Here is a 10395-nt window from a genome sequence, read left to right as displayed (position 1 = left end):
AGTTGCCTCAGGAGCCCCGAATCTCTTTCTTCCCCTTGATGTGGGGGTCTGTAGCAGACTCCTACCACCAAATCCCTTTCTCCTTGCCCCCCGTGTAGCCTAACCCACAATCGTTCTACTTCCTCATCCTTGGATTCCGTCTTGATAAGGGTCACTGTATATTGCTCATTGACATAGAGCGCAACCCCTCCCCCTTTTTTCCCCACCCTGTCCTTTCTGTACAATCTATAGCCCTCAATATGTACCGCCCAGTCGTGGGACGAATCCTACCAGGTTTCCGTTAGCCCCACTAAGTCATAGTTGTTTAGTGCAAGCAGGAGCGCTAGTTCATCCTGCTTGTTTCCCATGCTCATAGCAATAGTATATAGGCGCTTGAGCCCTGCGACTGGTGCCTTTGCTGCCCCCCCGCTCCGAGTCCCAAGGGGCCCTTTGTTTCTTACCTTCTCGTTTCTTACCTGTGCCGTAGTGCTGGCCTCCCCATGGCTTTCAGGTTCCCAATGCTCTCTTTCTTCAGGCTGGGCTGTCCTTGTGGGTGCCACATGGTTTGGTGGTCCACAGCTTCCCCCGCCCTCATCTTCCCCTCCCCCCAGCGAGCCTAGTTTAAAGCCCGCCGGAGGAGATCCGCCAACCTAGAAGAAAACACACGCTTACCTTTGGGGGACAGGTGAAGCCCATCCCAGCTGAGCATGTCCCTCGTCATAATGTGTGGGTCGTTGTCCAGGAAGCTGAAGCCTGCCTCAAGACACCAGTCCTGAAGCCGCCAGTTGGTCTCTCGGATGCAGTTCTCATGCCGTCTTCCGTGTCCGTTCACTGGTAGGATGGAAGAGAATACCACCTGTGCACCGAACTCCTTCAGCACGCCACCCAGAACACTGTAGTCTGCCATCAGGTGATCGGGGGTTCTCCTGGTCGCATCATTAGTACCCACATGGACTAGGACCATGGGGTAGTAATCAGTGGGCTTTTACCTTTTACCTTCACTGGGGTCTCTGCTCAGGGTCTTATTAATCCCTGAGGTATTTGGACTAGTGAGTCCCACATGGACTAGGAACATGGGGTAGTAATCGGTGGGCTTTTACCCTTTTACCTTCACTGTGATCTCTGCTCAGGGTCTTATTAATCCCTGAGGTATTTGGACTAGTGAGTCTGTTGTACTGGAAACTTTAAATGTAGAGGGCTTGGGTAGCACCATTCCCTTGTTACTGTTTCATTTCCTGACTCTTCCCAACTAGACTTCAGCTGCTTAAATACCAAAATGGGGTTTTCCCCATTTTGGCACTTCGTAATTATGGGTATCTTTATACGTGCTCTGGGAGGTGTGTGTGTGGGGCAGGGCGGGGGGGGGCACTTTAATGTAAAGTACCCACAACCTTCCACGTATTCAGCGTCCTATGCTTCAAAATGCTGGTGGAGATGCTTTAACTAAAGCTCATCCAACATGCTTTAGTTAAAAAGCCCCTGGCACCATTTTGAAGTGCAGGGACGCTGACTACATGAGACGTGGAGGTTGCTGGAGTGCACTAATTAGCACGCTCCAGCAGTCTCAATTAGTTTATTCTGATCTGAAGTGCTATAATTACAGTGCACTGAAGCAGCATCTCTGCATGTCTCCCGGCACCCTTTATGCCCACATTCCCCACCCCTATAGCAAAATCATGGTCACAAACCCCTTTATTGAAACTGGAGAACTACAATTCTCTGTGGAGCCTTTGCACTCCTTACTGTGTTTGGAACTATGGACCCACAGGCTTTACTGTACTTTGCAGCATGGCTACCTGTTCAGTTAAATCTTTAGCCAGCTGTGACAGGTCTTGGCTATCCTCAACAAAAGCATGGGAAGTTTTTGAAAAGGTTACATGGCCTCCCTGGGTCTGGAAATCCACCCTAATCCTCTCCTCTTCCTCCCAGATCTCCTTGATTAACTGCTTGAAACTATGGGGATTTTCCTGTCATTCTGCAAGTTTAAGTTTGACTAACATCATCTTGTTATATAGATCATTCCTCTCAATATTTGCTTGATCTGGGCATGGTCTTCTCTCTCAGTGCTCACTCCTCCTTTGGCCACTACTCCTGGTAAGATTTTCTCTAGCCTCTGGATATATAGGCTCTGAGATCTTCTTCTCCAAGGAAGGCTTGAGAAGCTTAGGGAGCGGGAGAGAGGCTTAGAGAGCGGTGCGAGACACATGGGTGAAAGCTCATCATGCCCCCACACCCCAAAGCCCTCCAGTGACCCCCAAGTGCTGTGGAGATCCCCGCCAACCCCCAGCAGCAGCCGGAGGTAAGCAGAACCCATGGTGGGAGGGGACTAGCCCAGCTCAGCTGCGGGAGGCAGCTGAGTAGGAACTGGGGAGGGTCTCCCCCTGCCCCAGCCCCTACTTTGCCCAGCCCCCCAGGGAGCCACGCAAATAGGCTGCACAAACAGGCATGCTTGTCTGCCTGGCGCGTGAGTTAGCATGGAGTTTGAGCAGGAGGGCGAGTGGGAGGGCCCACGGCCCTGCCTGTGAGCCCCGCTAGGGAAGCCAGTCCCAGCCGTAGCCAGCGCACCGGTGGCATGACATGGATGGGCACACGCAGCACCTCAAGGGTCCCCTTGGGGTCTGTGGCCCCCCCCCCCCCCCGCACCTCAGAGGCCTCCACCCAGTTGAGCCCATGGTTCCAGACTCCACGCAGATGGAGCCTCTGGCTCTCGGCCGTGGGGGCTGCCTATCACTTTTTTAGGCTCTGGGGCCCAGGAGCATGGCCACCTCCCCTTGTGAAGTCTGCTCCCTACTGAGGTCTCTGGTGCACCAGCTGGAGGAGCTCCAGGCCACAGTCCAGAGACTGTGTGCCATCAGGGACTGAGAGCAGGAGATGCCTACTGCCAGGTCCTTCTCCCCCAGGAGATGGAGGGTAGACCACGGTCTCCTTCCAGGACAAGGGAGGACCCAGGGACCTCCCATTCTGTCCAGCCATGGGGTTGGACCAAGGTGGTCAAGGGCCCCAAGGCCCGCCGCACAAAGGCCCCTGCCCTGCTGAAGCTTTGCAACAGGTATGAACCTCTTGCAGCCCCAGCAGAGCCTGTTAAGTTGCCAGCTCTCACAGGCAACACAGGCTCAACTGTACCTACCGCCCCCGCTCTCCCTAAGACAAAATGCAAAGTGGCTGTCGTGGGAGACTCCATCCTGAAAGGGACAGAGGGGGCAATCTGCCACCCCGACCCCTCGGCCTGGGAAGTTTGCTGTTTCCCAGGAGCCCATATCCGAGACATTGCAGAGAAGATCCCTAAACTCCTCCAGCCCACTGACCACTACCTCATCAATGACCAGCCCACTAGCTCCTCATCAATGTGGGCACCAATGACATGGCTCGCAACCCTCCCAGCCGGGTCATGAGGCACTACAGGGATTTGGGAGTGGGGCTTAAGGGGTTGGGGGTGCAGGTGGTGTTTTCCTTGATCCTTCCAGTTTCAGGCTACGGGCTGGGGAGGGAGAAGAGGATCCAGGTAGGGAACCAAAGGCTGTGGCGCTGGTATCATCAGGAAAGCTTCGGCTTCCATGACTACAGTCCGCTCTTTGGTGAAAGAGGCAGTGAGCTGCTGGGAAGGGATGGCCTCCACCTCTCTCCGCTGGGGAGGAGGCTCTTCTCAGCCAGACTGGCTGACCTGCTCCACTGGGCTTTAAACTAAGCCCGCTGGGTGATGGGGGGACTACCGCCACTGCTGGCCTGCTGAGCAACCATTGCAAAGCCAGCAGGCCAAGGCACTTAAGGGAGCCTACCCCTGCCCCAACCCTAGAGCAAGCTGCGGGTAAGGCAAGGGCCCCCAAGGGGACACTTGAATGCCTGTACACCAATGCCAGGAGCCTGGGGAATAAACAGGAGGAACTTGTCCTCCTGCTCAACACAAATAATTACAATGTCATAGGGATAACGGAGACCTGGTGGGACTCCACCAATGACTGGACCACGGGTATAGATGGCTATACCCTGTACAGGAGGGATTGAGTGGACAAAAGGGGCGGAGGTGTAGCTCTCTCTGTCAAGGAGAACTACTCATTCCTACAAGCTGACACGGGCACCCAGGGTAGACAACTAAAGACCCTCTGGGTTAAAATCCATGGGGAACACAGCACAGGAGATACAATGGTGGGAGTCTACTACAGACCTCCCTCCCAGAATCAAGAGATTGACCATGAGTTCGCCAGGGAATTGACTGAGGCTGCACACTCCTGGTCCATGGTTGTCATGGGGGACTTCAACTACCCAGACATCTAGTGGTAAGAGCAATTGGCCAAATCTGAATGGTCACAAAGCTTCCTCACATGCATGGATGGGCTCTATCTGACTGAAGAAATCTACGGGCCAACAAAAGGCAAAGCGCTACTTGGCCTGGTATTGGCAACCGGGGATGACCTAATCAGTGGCCTAATGATTGAAGGGACACTGGGTGAAAGTGACCATGAGCTGATAACCTTCACTATCCGCCAAAAAGCTGTCAAGTCAGTCAGTGGTACAGAGGTCCTTGACTTCAGGAGGGCTGACTTTGACAAGCTCTGGAGACTTGTCAGTGAGGCCCTAAGGGACCACAACCCCAAAGTCCAAAGGGAGGGGAGTCCAGGAAGAGTGGTTGCTCCTCAAGGGAGTGATCCTAGATGCACAAGCTAAGGCTATTCTGTCTCGGAGGAAAGGCAGCAAGAGGGCAAAGCAACGCCCTTGGCTCTCCAGGGAACTAGCAGTCCTCCTGTGTCTAAAAAGACAGACCGATGGAGGATGGGATCCACCTCCAAGGAGGAATATACTGCACTGCTCTGAACCTGCAGGGAGCAAACCACGAAAGCCAAGGCTGCTATGGAACTCCAACTGGCTACAAGTATCAAGGACAATAAAAAGACCTTTTTTAGATATGTGGGGAGCTAGAGGAAAAGCAAGGGCTACATTGTACCCCTGCTAAACCAAAAGGGAGAACAGACGACTGACGCCCAGGAAAAAGCCAACTTGCTAAATGGGTACTTTGCATCAGTCTTTCACAAGTCCCATGGGATGCCCCTGCCCGTTACAGGACAGGGACACCAAAGTGAGGGTGGTTCCTTGCCCTCCATCAATGCTAAACTTGTAAAGGAACAGTTTGAGAGGCTGGGCACCATCAAATCAGCTGGCCCGGACAATTTACACTCCAGAATACTCAAGGAGCTGACTAGCATCATAGCTCAGCCCCTGGCATGGATCTTCGAGAACTCCTGGCACTCTGGTGAAATGCCTGATGGTTGGAAGAAGGCCAATGTGGTGCCTATCTTCGAGAAAGGGAGGAAAGTGGATCCAGCAAACTACAGGCCCATCAGCCTGACCTCTATCCCGGGGAAGGTCTTAGAAAAAATCAGCAACGAGGCCATTCTTAATGGACTGGCTGATGGCAACACCCTGAGCATGGGTTTGTTGCGGGCAGCATGGGTTTGTTGCGGGTAAGTCATGTTTAACCAATCTCATTTCCTTTTACAACCAGGTGACCTATCACCTAGACAAGGGGGAAGAGATTGATGTCATATACCTCGACTTTAAAAAAGCCTTTGATCTGGTATCCCATGATCACCTCTTGGCACAACTGACGAAGAAGTCAATTGTCATGGTGCCCTGTGACCAGTGGGGTCCCTCAAGGCTCTGTCCTTGGACCCATTTTGTTCAACCTCTTCATTAATGATGTGGACATTGGAGTAAGAAGCGGACTGGCCAAGTTCACTGATGATACCAAACTTTGGGGTAAAGCCTCCACACCTGAGGACAGGGGGTAATCCAGAATGACCTTGACAGGCTCAGTAAATGGGCATATGAGAACCTGATGGTGTTTAACACCAAAAAATGCAAGGTTCTCCACCTTGGGAGGAAAAACCTGCAGCATGTTTATAGGCTTGCCAGTGCTACACTGACTAGCACTAGAGACAAGAGGGACTTGGGCGTCAGGATTGACCACAAGATGAACATGAGCCTGTAATGTGATGTTGCAGCCAGTAAAGTGAGTAAAACACTGGCTTGCATCCATAGATGCTTCTCAAGCAAATCTGAGGACGTCATTCTCCTGTTGTACTTGGCCTTGGTGAGGCTGCAGCTGGAGTACTGCATCCAGTTTTGGGCTCCACAATTCAAAAAGGATGTGGAGAATTTGAGAGAGTCCAGAGGAGAGCTGCGCGCATGATCAGAGGGCAGGAAAACAGACCTTATAATGACAGGCTGAGAGCCATGGGACTCTTCAGCCTGGAAAAGCGCAGGCTCAGGGATGACCTGATGGCTACCTATAAGTTTATAAGGGGTGTTCACCAGGACCTGGGGGAACGTTTGTTCACCAGAATGCCCCAAGGGATGATAAGGTTGAATGGTTATAAACTCCTGCAGACCGTTTCAGGCTGGACATAAGGAAGAACTTCTTTACTGTCCGAGCCCCCAAGGTCTGGAATGGCCTGCAGCCGGAGGTGGTTCAAGCACCTACTTTGAATGCCTTCAAGAGAAACCTGGATGTTTTTCTTGCTGGGATCCCATGACCCCAGCTGACTTCCTGCCCCTGGGGCAGGGGGCTGGACTCGATGATCTTCCAAGGTCCCTTCCAGCTCTAATGTCTATGGAAAAAAAGAAAAAAAGGGTGGATCCAGAGGAAGTCCCATAGTGTGGTGGCACCCCGCTTTTGACCTAGGAGCCTCTGGAGAGTTTTTTTTTTAAGTCCCCCAAACAAGTAATGCTCAGGGGCAGTGATAGCACCAGTGGCAGCTTGGAACAGTAGCAACAGAAAAGACAATAGGCAAGGGGAGAGGGGTCCCCCCTTCCTGTGCCTGCACCTGGAGTAGTGGCCACAGCTGCACCAGGAGTAGTATCCAAGGAATGTGTTACCTTGGCTCATCAGTAGGTAGCTGTAGTTGCTCAAGGATCAATGGAGGATAAACCTTTTTATAAGATTATTGATTCGCCAGGATGTTAAATTTCCAGCTGGAGGGAGGGTGTAACTCTGCTTGTATATACTTTTGCTCATTTGCTTTGGTACAAGAGCTCTGTTCCACTGTAGATTTGAATGCTATCATTTTCTCAGGTTTCTGGGTGGGGGCTCTAGCCCAACCCCCCAGAATTTAAACCCAGCTTTTGTACTTCCACCAGGGCCTGGCAGAAGGGTCGCATAAGGAATCTTCATAGGCTTTAGCAGTAATTTTCAGTGAGTAAGATATTTGCCTTTATAGTTTCTTTTGAGTTAAGAGAAGCAAACACACACATAATGCCTAGTTTGTGCAAAAAGTCACTATACTTCTCATGTCCTGATTTGAAAGCTGAAGTCCTGTGCAGTGGTGAAACCCACTGAAAGATTGTTTGTCAAATATTACAGACTTTACTCATTGAAAATTACGCCACCCACTTCTGAACACTTCTTCTATGTCCTGGAAGATTGTCTACTCATACATTTTCCCTCTTCCTTTATTAGTTTTCTGGAAAACCTTTTAGTGAAGTAAAGGAAAAAAGGTTTTCCAGAAAAACTGCAGAGCAGTTTAAGATAAACTAAGACTGCTTATGAAACTGTATTTAATTTGCCCATAGCTAGATTTCTTGGGTAGTAAATTGCTCCATTCCCAGTTACACATGAGTATTTTAAAGTAACCTGCCTTTAAGTATTTGGAAAGCATTTGACACACTGTTGGTACTTCAGTAAATAACCAGAATGAGTAAATCATCTTGTTTTAAATAGGCTGCCACACAGCGATTTTATAAAAAACATCCATTAGCTGTCTGGGATAAAGCTCCATATTGCTTTTCCTGTCCCCTTAGGGCCTTGTTCCCCACTGCATTTTGAGATGCTCAAATGCTGATCAGCATTACTGCTAGCTTGAGTTTGGAGCAGTCACACATTCAAGCCAGCAGAAACCTTGAAGAATGAAAGATAAGAACACCCCCTCTTTTCAATCTTCCCTCCCATTCCAGGCTTCCTCCCCTATCCTCTCCGTGTGCCCCAGGAAGTTGGGGGGGACACAGCGACCAGCAGCAATGGTGTTGGCAGTGAGGGCATGGCTGTGGTGAGTGGGGAGTTCCCACAGGTGGCTGCAGCAACGTTGGCAGGGAAGTGGGGGTGGTGAGCACTGACTGGTGGTTGATGATCACCTGCAGATGCTGGTGGCAGTGGCAGCGGCAGCGGGCAGTGGCAATCGGTGACTGCTCGCAGCCAGCAACTGCTCACAGCTGGCAGCAAGGGGGGAGGGGTGGCAAGCAGAGCTTCTTTCAGGGGGTGCACCGGCAATCTCAGGGGGTGCACACGCACCCCCTACACGTTGCCAATGCCCCTATCCACAGAGGATTCACCTGTACCTTCCTGCTGCCCCTCAGGGTTCTCCCTTGCTCCCTGGCTCTCATAACTCACCCAGGCCCTAAGGGACCACGACCCCAAGGGGAGGGGAGTCCAGAAAGAGTGATTGCTCCTCAAGGGAGTGATTCTAGATGCACAAGCTAAGGCTATTCTGTCTTGGAGGAAAGGCAGCAAGAGGGCAAAGCAGCCTCCTTGGCTCAACAAAGAACTAGCAGACCTCCTACATCTAAAAAGACAGACCTACAAAGGATGGCCTCCACCTCTCTCCGCTGGGGAGGAGGCTCTTCTCAGCCAGACTGGCTGACCTGCTCCACTGGGCTTTAAACTAAGCCCGCTGGGTGATGGGGGGACTACCGCCACTGCTGGCCTGCTGAGCAACCATTGCAAAGCCAGCAGGCCAAGGCACTTAAGGGAGCCTACCCCTGCCCCAACCCTAGAGCAAGCTGCGGGTAAGGCAAGGGCCCCCAAGGGGACACTTGAATGCCTGTACACCAATGCCAGGAGCCTGGGGAATAAACAGGAGGAACTTGTCCTCCTGCTCAACACAAATAATTACAATGTCATAGGGATAACGGAGACCTGGTGGGACTCCACCAATGACTGGACCACGGGTATAGATGGCTATACCCTGTACAGGAGGGATTGAGTGGACAAAAGGGGCGGAGGTGTAGCTCTCTCTGTCAAGGAGAACTACTCATTCCTACAAGCTGACACGGGCACCCAGGGTAGACAACTAAAGACCCTCTGGGTTAAAATCCATGGGGAACACAGCACAGGAGATACAATGGTGGGAGTCTACTACAGACCTCCCTCCCAGAATCAAGAGATTGACCATGAGTTCGCCAGGGAATTGACTGAGGCTGCACACTCCTGGTCCATGGTTGTCATGGGGGACTTCAACTACCCAGACATCTAGTGGTAAGAGCAATTGGCCAAATCTGAATGGTCACAAAGCTTCCTCACATGCATGGATGGGCTCTATCTGACTGAAGAAATCTACGGGCCAACAAAAGGCAAAGCGCTACTTGGCCTGGTATTGGCAACCGGGGATGACCTAATCAGTGGCCTAATGATTGAAGGGACACTGGGTGAAAGTGACCATGAGCTGATACCCTTCACTATCCGCCAAAAAGCTGTCAAGTCAGTCAGTGGTACAGAGGTCCTTGACTTCAGGAGGGCTGACTTTGACAAGCTCTGGAGACTTGTCAGTGAGGCCCTAAGGGACCACAACCCCAAAGTCCAAAGGGAGGGGAGTCCAGGAAGAGTGGTTGCTCCTCAAGGGAGTGATCCTAGATGCACAAGCTAAGGCTATTCTGTCTCGGAGGAAAGGCAGCAAGAGGGCAAAGCAACGCCCTTGGCTCTCCAGGGAACTAGCAGTCCTCCTGTGTCTAAAAAGACAGACCGATGGAGGATGGGATCCACCTCCAAGGAGGAATATACTGCACTGCTCTGAACCTGCAGGGAGCAAACCACGAAAGCCAAGGCTGCTATGGAACTCCAACTGGCTACAAGTATCAAGGACAATAAAAAGACCTTTTTTAGATATGTGGGGAGCTAGAGGAAAAGCAAGGGCTACATTGTACCCCTGCTAAACCAAAAGGGAGAACAGACGACTGACGCCCAGGAAAAAGCCAACTTGCTAAATGGGTACTTTGCATCAGTCTTTCACAAGTCCCATGGGATGCCCCTGCCCGTTACAGGACAGGGACACCAAAGTGAGGGTGGTTCCTTGCCCTCCATCAATGCTAAACTTGTAAAGGAACAGTTTGAGAGGCTGGGCACCATCAAATCAGCTGGCCCGGACAATTTACACTCCAGAATACTCAAGGAGCTGACTAGCATCATAGCTCAGCCCCTGGCATGGATCTTCGAGAACTCCTGGCACTCTGGTGAAATGCCTGATGGTTGGAAGAAGGCCAATGTGGTGCCTATCTTCGAGAAAGGGAGGAAAGTGGATCCAGCAAACTACAGGCCCATCAGCCTGACCTCTATCCCGGGGAAGGTCTTAGAAAAAATCAGCAACGAGGCCATTCTTAATGGACTGGCTGATGGCAACACCCTGAGCATGGGTTTGTTGCGGGCAGCATGGGTTT

Source organism: Alligator sinensis, unplaced genomic scaffold (assembly GCF_000455745.1).
Source record: "Alligator sinensis unplaced genomic scaffold, ASM45574v1 scaffold222_1, whole genome shotgun sequence".
Taxonomy (NCBI): Eukaryota; Metazoa; Chordata; order Crocodylia; family Alligatoridae; genus Alligator; species Alligator sinensis.
The sequence above is the reverse complement of the archived record's forward strand: the minus strand, read 5'-3'. Positions refer to the sequence as shown.